The sequence below is a fragment of the Camelus ferus genome, chromosome 15, assembly GCF_009834535.1.
Source record: "Camelus ferus isolate YT-003-E chromosome 15, BCGSAC_Cfer_1.0, whole genome shotgun sequence".
Classification (NCBI taxonomy): domain Eukaryota; kingdom Metazoa; phylum Chordata; class Mammalia; order Artiodactyla; family Camelidae; genus Camelus; species Camelus ferus.
The window spans coordinates 37,639,575-37,655,330 of record NC_045710.1 but is presented as its reverse complement, the minus strand read 5'-3'; positions in this window follow the sequence as shown (position 1 = coordinate 37,655,330).

Genomic DNA, 15,756 nt, shown 5'->3' with positions numbered 1-15,756 from the left:
AGAGAGATGCAGAAACAAGTGAGACCTATAAAGATTGTCGTCTGACACCATTAACTTAAATTTTTCTTAATAATTGCCCTGCTTTATTTTTACTTTTTAAATCTAACTGGTGTATCTCTAAATAATACACAGTTTCTTGCTTTGGAAATTCAAATTAATGGAACATTCAGTACTCCTTTTGGTATGCTATTTTAAATCCACATTAAATTTGAGGCTTCTCTGTGTCAATATATGTACCCATAGCCTATTTGTTAACATTGCTGTATAATATTCCATTGTTTGAATGCATCAGAACTTATCCATCCTTTGCATTTATCTCTTCGCCTTATTTTCAGTTTTTTGTTTACATAATAAATGTTGCCATAGACAGTCTTTTAGAAGTCTCCTAGTACACATGTTCAAGAGTTTCTCTAGAGCAATTTAATAGAAGAAGTGTTAGAATAAAGTTTAGGCATACAATGAATATTACTGGATATTGCAGTAACTGTTTTCCCAACTGGCTGAATTTTGAAAACATTTTTGTTTTTTATTAATGTTCATTATTTGAGCACTTACAATGTGTGGGAATTTCAGGTGCTTAGGATTTTTGCCAAAACATGGTATTCTTGCTTATTCCTTTTGCTTACTTTTCTATAATTTTTTCTTTCAGATTCATTAGAATTCCTCATTCTAATTAACGGTCAATAATATATTTGCAACTATAGTCGCCAATTCATAGTTTTTCTTTTTATCCTTGATTCTTTCCTCTAATTTCACGATCTTAAGTTTCTTATTTCAAAGTAGTCAAGTGTGATAATTCTATCAATATTTAACTGTATGCTTTATAATCAACGTCTTATTAAGAAGTGCCATTATGGCATGATAATAAATATAATTTCCACAACTGACATTAATTTTAGTTTCATATGTATATATATACAAATATGTTATATGTTCATGTAAATAACCAATCACTCATATCTATTCTTTCTCCATGGATTTACAATAGCCAATCTATCAAGTACAACTGTGCGTATGCATATATCTATCTATCTATCTATATATATCTATATATAGATATATATATATCTTTTAATGGGCTCCTTTTGGTTACTTTGATCTATTTGTCTATTCCTATACCAATAACAAAATTAAAAACTGTAGCATATAATAATAATTAACCTTAAGTAAGGCAAATATTTCCATCTGGTCCCGATTCTTCAGGAACATTTTGTCCATTCTGGCTTTCTCTTCCAAACAAATTTCAGAATTACCTTGTCAGGTGCCCTAACTTATCCACCCAAAAGCATATAAAGATTTCTATTGGAATAGTGTTGAATTTATAGGTTAATTTAGGAAGAACAGAAACATTTAGAATATTAAGCTTTTGATTACTAGAACATATGTCTTCTTCAACACATATGTCTTCTTCTTCTTCTTCTCTTGTGTATTTTAGTAAAAATTACAATAGTGTCTATAAGATCTTGAATATATTTAGTTAGATTTATTTCTAGTACTTTGTACTTTCACCACAACTTAAGTGGTATCTTAATGAAGATGAAATGTCATCTTCCAAATGTTTGTTGTTGATGTATAGAAATGTAGCTAAGTTCTGTTACATTACTTTCGAATTTACAAGCTTCTAGTTTTAGCTGTTCATCACTGATAGTTTCTTCTTGATTTTCTATACACATATCATCTGTGGGAAATGAAAGATTTTTAAATTTTCTATTTTTTAATACCTTTGTTTCTTATTCTTTTTTCATAAGACTAACTTGACTATCCTGTATGGTATAGAACAGAATGGTGTTAGTAGGCATAATAATTTTTTTCCTGAATTTGAAGAAAATGTTTCCAACATTCATGCTTAATTATTATAATTTCAGCAGTTTTTTCATAAATGGCCTTTAGGTAGAATTTTCTCCTCTTTATAGGTTGCTAGAAGTTTTATTTATTTTTAGTTTTTATTTTAATTTTTTGTCAAGAATGTAATCTCTCAGAGGGTAGAAATTTTCAGTTGTCTGTTTTGTTCACTGATACATCTCTAGTGCTTGGAAGAGTGACTGGCATATAGTAAACTAAACTGGATGTTGAATTTTATATACTTTTTTCTTATATTTATTTTCATAATCACATAAATGTTCACATTAATGTATGAATATGCTGAATTTCATTATTATATTTTCTAATGTTAAACCAGGCTTGCATTTCTAAATTTTCCTATGAGGAGCAGATGTTACAAGGTACTGCAGACATTTCTATGGCTATACAAATTCTGTAGCAAAATACAATCTTTTTACCAATAAGGATGTGGCATCAAACTGAGACTATCATTTTAAGATATAATCATATTTTCTCTTTTTTTCCCTCAGTTTTTAATGCTGAAAGGTAGAGGATGGGGCAGTATGTTGCTGTACAAAAAATAAAAATGCATTCACTGCCAAATATCAGTTTCCAAATCAGTGCATGAGAAGATGGACTTTTGGGGTAAAGTTCAAAACCTCAGTTCTGTCAATCAGTGTGCTAGAACTAGCTGTGATACATGTCAACTATGCACTCTCTGTGAGAAAGTCAATGACAGTCTGGCTTAAAGGAATATGTGTATTAAAGCACCCTAGTTATATTTTCAGCTCTAGCCTGTTCCCTATGAATAAAGTATTAGAAAAAATAAAACAGCATAAAATTTATGCTGCTCTATTAATTTTGCCTCGTACTTTTCTCATTCCAAAACCAAGATTGTAAACGTTCTTGCTGTTTGAGGCTTCTTTATTGCTTCTGATAATTTATGTGGCATTTCTTATGTCTAATCATTTCTTAGAGCACTTACTGAGTTGTTTTCCTATTGAAAATTCCTCTGCCTGGTTATGTTCTTGCATTTATGAATAGAAACCAGACCTTTCCCTTGCTCTGTAACTCCTGGAGATTAATAATGCATCAGAATGAAGTAATCCTTTAACTGCTTACATGGCAAAATATATATGTTATCCACATGTACACAAATGGACTTTCTGACCTATTTACCAGGCACTTTGGTTGTCAGTGAAGTGTTTCAAAATTCAGTATTTACAAATTTAATTAGCTTTGCAGCAAATGAAATCCCAATATTACTATTGCTTACTGACTACTTTTGCTTTAACAATAGAGATTCATACCAGCAGCATGTGTTTATTTAACATTAGCATTGGTTAATTATAGAAATAATAAAACTAGACTAAATATGACAAATAAATAAAACATAACATCACTTTTTCCTAAATGTTATATTTTAAGCCAAACTGTAGCAGATGCAAATGACCCTTGTTAAATTTCTTTGATCCTGATTAAAATTTATGACATGATTATTACTTTTTTTCTAACTATCTTCTCTGTTTGATGAAAGGTCCTTCAGAGATACTATAAATTTGGGCAATCCCAACCATGGTCAAGATATCAAGCTGGAAGATATGTTTCTTCTACCCATTCATCTCTTATATCATGCTCTAGGACCTTTCCATGTTCTAATTCCTAAGTTTCACTGCAGCTCTCTGCCTGGACCTGCTTGCCCACTTACCCTGGCAAAGCCTACTTATATACCTTACTCATATTTGCATAAGGCTGATAGTATTTGTTCCCATTTTTTTTGGAGGTATTTCCATTTAGTAGAGGCCTATGGCATGCATGCCCAATATTTACCCTTTTCAAAAAAATGTTGGCTGCACAAAAGTCTATGTAAAGGCACACTAAGGTTTTTGTACTTCCTGGTCACCACTTAGGAGCTGGTAGGGCAAAGTGCAAAAAAAGACAGCATCCTGTAAAAGCATTTTCAAGCTGAATTGCAATGACAAGAATGTTTCTGAGGTATCTTATTTGAAAGACAGGAAGACTGATGGTGTAGGATATTTATAATATTTCACTGTCAGTTTCATTTGTAATGACAACAAGTCTGATGTATTTGTCCCTTCTCTAGGAGCAATATCATTTAGGCAAAACTTCTCTCATACTGGTAATCAGATGTTTCCCCCAAACAGTATTCCCAAGGGTGGTGATAGAGAATATGTAGTTGGTTCAGTAATATTGATTTGGGAAGGAGGTGGGGCCAAATGCTGATGGAGTCTTTTATATTTTTCCTTTGATACCCCTTCTCCTATAACACAATGCTTAAAAATTCTATCAAGCTGTTCAATGATTCCAACAATGATCTAGAAAATAAAGTTAACTTTCTATGCAAATTGCATTATTGGATAGCTGCCAATAGTGAGACTGAGCAGGACTTTGTGGGACTTTCTTAGGGACAGACTGCTGGTATCCCCTACCTCCTATCTGTAAGAAAGCTTTATTGTTATAGGCCTTCCCCAAGTTCCAAAGAGCAAATTTGATCAGATCTCTAGTTCCTCCTCAAGGTCTACAGTTAATATCCTGAGCCATATCCTTGAATTGTTTTGCAGATACTAAAACTCCCACTAGGTGGAATAAGTTCTAGACTGGCTGGAACCAAAAAGTTGATGATTGAAACTGCCAAAACATCAATCACTCTGTTACCTCACCATCAATGAGAGAACTGTGCCCAAGCTGATCACACAGCCTGCAACCCTCTCCTTCACGTTGCCTTTAAAAACTCCTCCTGGAAAGTCATCAGTGAATTCTAGGTCTTTTGAGCATTAGGTGCCTGTTCTCCTTGCTTGGCCCCACGTTGGATGCCTTGCAATAAAAGCTGTACTTTCCTTTACCACAACCTGGTGTCAGAAGACTGATCATGCTGTACATTGGGTGAGCAAACCAAAGTTTGTTTCAATAACAATAGTGTATCATAAATTTTCTGTGACTGCATTTATACTCTGCAAGAGTACTGTGGTCAACCACTTAGGTCCACCATGGGTGAAAGAGGGGAGATAAAGCAGTTAATGTCCTAAATTACTACTAGCTTTGCTGGATTATATGTGAATACCAGACAGGATTATAGTTTGGTGATCTGTTTGGGGGACATGGTCTTTGGTCTTCATTGCTAACAAATTGTGAGAAATTACAATGCTTTAAAGCAAGTTATTTCTTTTATTTGCATTTTTTCTTTGAAAGTTTTCCTTTGGCCACAGAACTAAATGAACTATATAATTGTGGAAATGCTCCTGGAGATTAAAAATAGAAAGAGTACATGATGATCAGCTTGTTTTGTATTTGATTAAATAAATCTGGCAAAATCATAAAGTAAAACTATAAAATCAAATATTTCTTTGTTATAACTCTGTATATCAGCATGGGTCTGTGTACTTTCATCTACTAGATATTTAAATTTTTTTCTTTCAGTTTTATTGAGTATTAATTATATTTATTATAATTATGTTATATTTTATATCCCTGGCACTTAATTATCTTATAACTAGCAGTTTCTACCTTCTGACTTCCTTTATCCAATTCACCCTCCCCTCATCCCCACCTCTAGTAACAAATATGATCTGTTTTTCTGTGAGTTTGCTTGTTTGTTTTTGAAGTATAATTGACCTACAACACAGTGTTAGTTCCTGTTATACTACATAGTGATATAGTATTTCTATAAATTTCAAAATGATCACCATAGTAAGTCTAATTACAATATGTCACGATACAAAAATATTATATAGTTATTGACCATATTCCCCACACTGTACATTTCATACTTCTGGTTTATTTTGCAACTGGAAGTTTGTACATCTTTATCTCCCTCACTTGTTTCTTTTCTCCTTCTACTCTCCTCCCCTCTGGCCACCACCAGTTGGTTCTCTGTTTCTGTTTTGTTATGCTTATTCATTTGTTTTATTTTTAGATTCCACATATAAGTGAAATCACACAACATTTGTGTTTCTCTGTCTGACTTATTTCACTAGCCTAATACCTTAGGTGAACCATCTGTGTTGTTGCAAATGGCAAAATTTCATTCTTTTTTATGGCTGAGTAATATTCCTAGATAGACAGATAGACAGACACAGACAGATAGACAAACAGACAGATACCACATCTTCTTTATCCATTTATATATGGGAACTTGGGTTGCTTCTGTATTTTGGGGGGTATTATAAATAATATTGCAACAAACATAGGGATATATATATATATTCTAATCAGATTTTTTGTTTTCAGATAAATACCTAGGAGTGAAACTGCTGGATCATATGGTAGTTCTATTTTTAGTTTTTTTGAAGAATCTCCATACTGTCTTCCATAGTGCATCCACCAATTTACATTCCACCAACAGTGCATGAAGGTTCTCTTTTCCCCCCCATCCTCACATACCTGTATTTTGTTGTCTTTTGCTATTAACCATTCTGGCAGATGTGAAATGATAGGGTCTTTAATCCATTTTCAATTTATTTTTGTGCATGATGTGAGAGTAATCCAGTTTAATTATTTTGCATGTAGCTATCCAGTCTTAGCAACAGCATTTATTGAAGAGGCTGTATTTTCCCATGTATATTTTTGCTTCTTTTGTCATAGATTAATTGCCCATGAAACTTTGGATTTATTTCTGGGTTCTCTATTTTGTTCCATTGATCTATGAGTCTGTTTCTGTACCAGTACCATACTTGCAGGATAACTGCAGCTTTGTAGTATAGTTTGAAATTGGGAATGTGATATCTCCAGCTTTGTTTTTCTTTCTCAAGATTGCTTTGGCTATTTGGGGACTTTTGTGTTTCCCTACAGATTTTAGATTTATTTATTCTAGTTCTGTAAAAAATGCCATTGGTTACCATTTGGTTACAATTTGATTACTATTACTAAATGTTTAAAATTTTTAATCCCAATAATGACTCCTTGAGACATAGAAGGGGAGTGCTAGCCTTCCTACTTTATGTAGCATGAAACTGGATACACAGAAAATCAGTGATTGATCATAGGCAAGAATTCAGTTATCCAAACTTAAAAAACATAATATTTTTTGTTATATTACTTTAACTTACATTAAACTACGTAAAAAGGTGGGATACCTAATGTGAGAGCTACTTGCATGTCAAACACTCTTGTAGTAGCTTTATAAGAATTATCTTCTTTAATTCTTAACCTAACTCTCTGAGCTTGTTGATAATTATTATTTTATGATTTTATGAATAAGACAGTAAGATTTAGAAAGGTTAATTAACTCGCCCACTGAAAACAACTAGTATATGGCAAAGCTACTGCCAAACACTAACACCTTTCAGGAGTATTATTTTACCTTCCAACTGATCTGTGATCATTAAACTTTACCCCTTTGCTAAGTCGCTACCTGTTTATGACCTTTTCTCTGGCTTCTCTTTACAGACTCTCTCTGTTAAGTATTACCTATATGCTGGTGTTGGCAACCAAGATAGTAATTATCCTTTGCTAGTGGCTGAGGTGGTGCTTTGTGCATAAGTCACATCTTGTTTATAAAGTTAGTCAGGTTCTAAATTTAAAATTGTAAATACCTCATCTAAGGTCTAAAAATCAGTGGATTTTACACAACTAAGAACATTGTGGAATTTCAATTGCAGTTAATATAAAATATATATAATTTTGAATTAAGATTATACATTTAAAGTATCAGAAAAGATGTCAGGCACACAGTAGGTCTTTTCCCTTTCTTTTTATTCTCCACCTGCTTTTTTAGGGGTTTGGAATAAGAAGTTCTATCTATTGTTTGGTTTTGACTATTTCTTTTTTTTCTATCTTTTTTTTCTCTTAACAAAACAAAAACAAACCACCATATTCTCTAGTATGAGGCCTTTGTACAAATTTCCTTAACAATAAGCATCCATCTGATAAATTTCATCTTGAGATCCTTCCGAATAGAGTTTTTAGAAAATATGGAATGCTCATGTTCTCCTGACAAAAATAGAAATTTCACATTTTTTGAAAACATTCAGTACAGCCTTGATGGAAGACTCTTTTTAAAAGATATGAATCTCCTATTTGATTTACATTTCTAACTCAGTTTTTGAGATTCATTCCATTATGGTTCTGCAAACATGACTGGAATGTTAATCTTGAGTAGCAATCTTGGGAAGCTTTCGAAGACCAGTTTTTGTCACCTCTTTAGTAAAAGTGTTTCTCAAGGTTGCCCTTCATTACGGAAATACAGCTTTGTTTTAACATGTTTGCAAGTTTCTCATATTTGAATGCCCTCCCAAACATACCTGTTTCCCTGATGCATTTCCGGATCAATTTAGCCTAACTGATCATTTTTTCTAAGTATAAATTTAGTAATCTGTACCCCACATTATACCACTTAATTCTTTCTAATTACTCGATGAGAATTACCTCCTCTCTCTAACTAGATGAATATGTTTTGGGTGTTCTGCAAATGCTAGGACTAAGGTTAGTATCAGAATTATTATAAAGCACCTTGAAGCATTTATTTCATATGAATTAACTGGGGAAAATTTCTATGCAAGGGGGGATTTTCCTCTCCAGTATATGCCATTTAGCTCTAACTTGACCAAGAATAGCAAATCAGTTTGATCTTTTGTACCAATTGTTATCAACTGGCGGTAAACCGTTATGTTGAAGAGTATTTAGAGACTTTATGAGGGTTCAGTAGTAGTGCCATGATTAATTAGCAATCCCTTTGTTAAACAGAGGTAGGGGTGAAGTAAGGGATGGAACACATAGACACCATTTTATTATTATTATTACCATTCCTTTTTTAGTCTCTGAGTTACTTTCATATTTTTCACAGCAGTTTTTATACAGGGGAGTTACAATTATTAACTGAATTAATGAAATTAAATGTATATACATATATACATATATATACATATGTATATAAGCAAGTTATTCCAAAGCAAATCATCAATGGTTAAATCTGAGTAATTACTGTTCTTTTTTTCCCCTGAGTTATTACTTTTTTTTTTTAACTTTTAAAAAATTGAAGTATAGTCAGTTTACAATGTTGTGTCAATTTCTGGTGTACAGCACAGTGCTTCAGTCATACATGAATATACATATATTCATTTTCATATTCTTTTTCACCATAAGCTACTGCAAGATATTGAATACAGTTCCCTGTGTTATACAGTATAAACTTGTTTATCTATTTTATATATACCAGTTAGTATCTGCAGATCTCGAACTCCCAATTTATCCCTTCCCACCCCTTTCCCCCCTAGTAACCATAACATTGTTTTCTATGTCTGTGAGTCTTTTTCTGTTTTATAAATAAGTTCATTTGTCTCTTTTTTTTTTTAAGATTCCACATATGAGTGGTATCATATGGTATTTTTATTTCTCTTTCTGGCTTACTTCACTTAGAATGGCATTTTCCAGGGCCATCCGTGTTGCTACAAATGGCATTATTTTATTTTGAGTTATTACTTTTAAAAAGTATGCATCCCTTATAGCCAGAATCAAATGCCAAGAAAATAAGAAGCCATAGAGGAATGATTTAAATACTGATATCAATTCTTCCCTTCTATCCATGAGGACAATACCATGCCTTTTGAGATGCCACCTTTTATACCCATTTCAGTCTTTTTTTCCTCCAACAGGCTAATGAATTATTGAGACATTTCATACTTTGTGTATAAAATATCTGAGTCACTAATTCATGGAAACTTACACCATGTAACATGACACCATCCCACTGGGGGGGGGGTATTTACACACACATTCCCTTTTCCCTCTGTTATCCACTAATTTACTTTCATTTGGAAACTTTCCTTGTTCTACTCAACATGGCTTACAACATCTCCAATAGTCATAGAAATCTAGTAACCACAAGTTTTTATATACACTGGGAATTATTGATCTGGTTATCTTTCATTACTGATATGTTCCACTTTTCTCTATTTTACATTCCATTCCTCCCTCCCCATTATTTAGACCTCAGTGAGAACACAGACTACATTCTAGAGTTCTTTTTATAGTAATTAATGTCAACTGACTGGGAAATTCTCCACTATATATGTAATTTTCCCCAAAGTGGATGGGGCAAACAAGTCACTCTGGGAAACAGAAAAACTGTGGAGAAGAATCTGGTTTATTATTCAGGATTCAACTTGATTACTTTTTGCAAAAAGCCTTTCTTGAACTTAATCAATTTATCCCGAGGTTGCATTATTTTCTTCTTTTGCATGCTTTCTTAAGACTCTATGCCTACCTGAATAAGCATATGTAACATATTTTATGTTTATTAGCTTATGAGTTAGCTCTGAGTACAGGGGCAAATCTCATTTATTTTTGAATTTGCAATATTTGTCACAGTACATGGCATATAGTAACTCTGCCTTTGAGGTTACAGAAAAATGGTGTAACCATGGGCAAATGAGAGATATTTTGATAGCACAGTAAGTAAACAAGTAATAATTTTTTTAATCACTGAAATAATTGTATTTCAAAATTCATGTTTGTTTTAACATCAGAATATATACCAATATTCTATAAACCAGTACTTTCATTTTTATAATGACAATGAAATTTTTACAACCACAGAACTACTGGAATACTCCTTTATCAAGCCCCAAGTGTTTTACAGCTAATAATATAGCACTCTAATTGCAATGTTTTCAGGTACAAATAACTTACTAATAATTCCTTACAGCTCATTAGCATCTGGCACAGAATATTGTAGTGAAGAAGATCTGCAAGACTGTGTGAACAAACCACATCTTCTAACAGATGAAACTATGGAACCCTAGAGAAGTGTCATTACGTGCTAAGGTGTTAAAGTTGGCTAATTATGGTGTCAAGACTAAAACTTGTATTTCAAATATAAAGGATAAGCCATGAATCTCCAACTGCCTAACGTGCTTCCACCTCTGTCTGAGGAAAGTGATTACAAGAAGATTTTTATAAAGTAAATGGTCTAACACATGAAATCTATTATCCTGTCTACAACAGAATGTACTAGAGAGTGCCCTATTAGCCAGAGGCAGGATGGTACGCTAAGTACTTCTATACCTATGAAATGGATTCCTTCAAGACTGTTCTCAATGGTGGAAATCATGTTAGCAGTTGACAAATTCACCTAATTCTACTTTCACTTATTCAGCGTAAATAGGAAATGCACATTGGAAGGGTGACATGAAGACAGGAATGGGTACTTGCTCCTCAATGAAACCATTCATTCAGCTTACATGAATTGATGATTTATGATGTGCCAGGCACTGTACCAGTGGCTGAGCAAAAACTGACATGGTCTCAATACTCACAGATCCTGCAGATTATTAAAAAAAAGTGAACATTATTCAAATTATCAAAGAATCACAAACTTAAAATTGTTGTAATTATATTGACAGAGAGGTGCATGGTGCTTAAAAAAGCATGTTATAATACAGAAATTTGGTCTTATCAGGAGATTAAGGAAGATTTCCCTGTGTAAGTAAACTAAATTTGAAGAATGGACAATTAGTAAGTGTTAAGATGGGAGGGAAGATCATTCCAGGTAGAAAGAATAATATGTTCAAAGACTCCCAAGTGAGAGAAAGAGAGGCTATTTCAAGCGACTGATAGATGGAAAGTACAACTAGAGTGGTATGAGAAGGGATGTTCCTGCTTCCAGTCACTCTAAGAAGACAGAGCTAGAAAATTATGCATATACAAATCCATGCATACACGCACATCTGTATTTATTTCTGTATCTAACTGTATCTACATTTTTTAAATGTGTGTTCATATTAATATCTCAAATTCAATCAAACACTACATCCTAGCTTTCCCACTTCCTTATCTGTAATTTCATTCTCTTGACACCGAGAGCTACTGCTGTCATTATTTATAGTATGTTTACTTATTTCTTCAAGCATAGTATTTACTTAAAATAGTTTCATTATTGCTAATCCATATGGCTGTAAGGAAAAAAAAAAGCTAACTGGAGTGCAGTAGTTATACATCGTTTTTTTGCTGTTTGCCTTATGTTATGGAGGTAAAACATTTTCCAAATTCACTTAGGTTAGTTCTTTTCTTTCCCACCTTTCCAATGTTGTTAACCATTAGAAACAGGTCTTTTTCTTAGTTTGTATTCCTTTTTGATTTTCTCTTCACCCTTGTTATTTCCTTTTTAAAATTTATATATTTATCAAATTCAATCTTTCTGGTGTACAGTGCTATGGGTTTTGGGGTATTTACAGAGTCCTATGTCCACCACCACAGTTAGGATACAGAAAATTTCCATTATACTAAAAGTTCCCTCGCGTTCTCACGTATACCCAATCCCTCTCCTCACCTCCAACAGATGAACTGTTGTAACTAACTCAGGAAGGGTACAATGGATACCTACCAAGAATCACAACATATTTAGAAGAAAGGCAATTTCCCATTTTGGAGGAATTTCCCCATTTGGGGGTAGCTGTAATGACTCTCAGGATACAAGAAAACATATAAGTAAGTTAAGGTTGTAGTGTGCCAAACAATTCCCCAAAGAGTAAATAAACCAGTTAAGATAATACAGTGTTCTATTTTTTGTGTCCATTTTATTTTTCATATATCTCACCTTACTCTAATAAAAAAAGGAAAGTTGAATTACTGACTCACATAATTATTTAATAACAACAGAAATAAGGTAGTCGAAGTTTCTCACAGATAGGAAATTATGATCTAAAAATATAAAATGTCTTCTCAAGGCACTGGAGACAGAGATAGACGAGAGTGTGTGTGCACTATAAAACATTCTGATATCAGTATTCCTAGATTAATTATTCTTCTACTAAACCGCAGTACTCATGAATGGGTACTATCAACCTACCTACCTTATAATAGGGTCAAAATTTGTGTAATGATATCTGTACCTCAGAGAAACATAAGAAAGGAGGTAGTTTGCAAAATGAAATAATGATTTTACATGAACTCTATTTTATAGAAAGCTCAACTTTCATCTGTATCCTTTGATTATCTTTATGATACTCCTCTAAATTCATTTCTTCAGGGTTGTGCTATTGGATTCAAATTATGGCTATGGTTTGGAAAAAAGGGTCTTATTAGAAAATTTCCATTATGTATTTTGGGAGTTTACAAACATAGATATACTTTAAAATCATTTGGCTTTCCTACTTTCAGTTATCTGTCAATATTCTTATTCCCCTGAAGATTGTCAAACTGATTTGCCTTTTTCCCAATTATGAGTTTGATTTTATTTTCAACCATTTTGGATTCAAACACTCTTTTATTAGACAGGTCTCTCTGTGTCCAACGGGATGAAATGAGAATTCACTGAAAGAGAGGAAAGAAGACAGAAAGGAGTCCCAGGACTGTTGAGACACAGTTGAGTCTGATCTGATCTGCAGGAAGAATATTCTCTGTGGATTATGCTACATAGGAAGGACTTAGAAATCTTCAACAAAAAGGCTTATGATTGACTAGCAATAGTTAGAAGAACACATTTTATTTTATGCAGCTATTTTCTCATGTTTGTCTCAGTTTCCATGGCAGTTATATATTTCCTGGGGTTCAGAAATTACTTTAAACTCTGGTTTCTATGAAATAAGAGCAACATTTTCTATGAAATTTTTTCTTGCAATGAAAAATCATTTTGTTATTATGCTTAGTTTAATTTTTTTATAAAAGAAAATAGTTGACTTGGTTTTCTACAAGGTTTTTGTAGAAGAGGTGCTAAATATTTTATGTATAATAATATGCTCTTTATTTAAATAACATTTATTGTCAATTTTAATTTGCTTTACCTAATGCCTAATGATGTTGAACCTCTGTCATATACTTATTTGCTATCTGCATATCTTCTTTCTAAAGTTGTTGGTTTGGCATATTTAATTGTGTTATTTTGTCTTTTCCAGTTTTAAATGTCCCTTCTTTATAAGTTATAATATTCATTTATCTTCTACTGCTTTGTTTTTATTTTTCACATGTGCTTAAAATACATGTGCTAAATCTTTGAAATCTTTTCTATGTATCTCACTGTCTTCTGTTCCATTTTTCCTCTTTATTTTGATTTTCTTTCCTTGGAAGTATTTATTCTTTTTGGAACTTTCTAGTTTTCTTTCAATGAATTTATTTTTATTTGGTTTTCTGTGATATACACATATATATTTATATTTATATATTATTTTTGAGGTGAATGTATGTTCTACCTCAGTATTTTTCTTAAACTTAGTCAATTCTTATTTTCCATATCAATTCTGTAGCACACTTATATTCTGAGTTTTTAAAGTCTGATTCAAGGACCGTTTTAATACCTGCACAAGTTAAGGACATTAAATCTTTAGGGCAGGGACTGGATAACTACAGCCTGAGGGTCAATTTGGCCTACAACCTATTTCGGATCAACCATGAGCTTTGAATACCTGTTACATTTTTGAAAGGTGGTAAAACAAAACAAAGAAGAATATGCTACAGAGGTTGTATGTGGCTCATAAAGTCTAAAATGCTTACTCTCCTGCCCTTTACAAAAAAGAGTTCGACAGCATTTGGGTTGGTTTATTGTGTTACAGTTTTTATCTGCATTATAGTTCAGTTTTGGCAGGTGAATTTTCAGTAGTTTGACTTTTTTATCACTTAAATTTTTAACTACAGTAGCTTTGTATGAATACTGTCTTCTGTTTATTTTTTTAGTTTAAAAGTGTCTTCTGCCTTCCATTTAAGAATGTGACTTTTTTAAAATTCATGGTGCTTTTTGTGTGGTAGGGGTGGAGCAGGGGTGGCAGTGGCAATTTTTTTTTTTTCTTTCTGTAGGAATTTTAATGTCCACCACTTGTTTCCTCTTATCAACAATACCAAGTGTCCATGGGATGTTCTCCTTCTAAGTGACACTAAAAGTAGTGCCTTCCCCAAAACTATCACTTTTTGTTCTGTGGGCTTTCAAACCTCTCTCTTTTAGACTGCCCAAGAACCAAAGCTCTGATCTACCATGACTCTTCTATTAAAAATTTCCATTCAGGGTTGAACTCTCTCTTTTTGGGTAACATTTTCTCAATTTAAAGCCTGTTATTGCTTTCTCATCATTTCCATGTATTCTCTGTTTGATTCTGGATCTGGCCTGGAATCCAGAGATGGTATTGATGAATATTTATTTGTTTATACAGATATTAAGTTTCATAGCATTTTCTATGTCTTTGTTATGCTATAGTTCACTGTGATTGGGTTTATTCACTGTCCTTAGTGAACTGCTGGTATTTTTTTGAAGATACATGGATAATTAGATTTTGATGGCTCCCATTAACATGGAGGAAACTGGGTCTTGCTTATTAATTTAAATTACTAGATTTATTTGTAAAATCTAAGTACTGCTCTTTTAGAAGTCACTCTTGTTCCAAATTACTTATTTGTCTTTGACAGCACATATACATACTGTATGTATGTGTATAATTTTTAAAACACTAGCATAGTTGTTGAGAATAATTTAAGCTCTCTATTACTTGATAGGTATACGTTTTCATCCATTTGAAAGAAGATATACTTTCCAATGCTTAAATTCACATTTAAACATTAACTTGAATGCTACCTAGCTCCATCTGACTTCCTCTGCAGACTTCATAGTTGACTTGAGAAATTACCAAGAAGGTGTTGTGTTCCATTTTTCAATTATCTTTTCAAATAGGCTGAACATTCTTTTTGCTTTTTTCCCTTCCTGGTTAGTTGACAGTGATCAATACCTTTCATTCTCCTTATATTAATTTTCAGTGCCAGTTTCTGTCTCTCATGATTGAATCCCTTCTTCAAATTGTCCATGTATATTGGCTATACTCAAAAGGTTATTATGGAGGGTTACTTCAATTTTCAGTTTGAGTGTTGCAAACTCAAGTTTCACAGCATCATTCATTTTCATACGTGGGCTTTGGTCCACCGGTTTTCTAGGTATTGAGACAGTATTTAAATTTAAGTATTTTTACATACCTAATGGGTAAAATGGATGATACTGAGAAT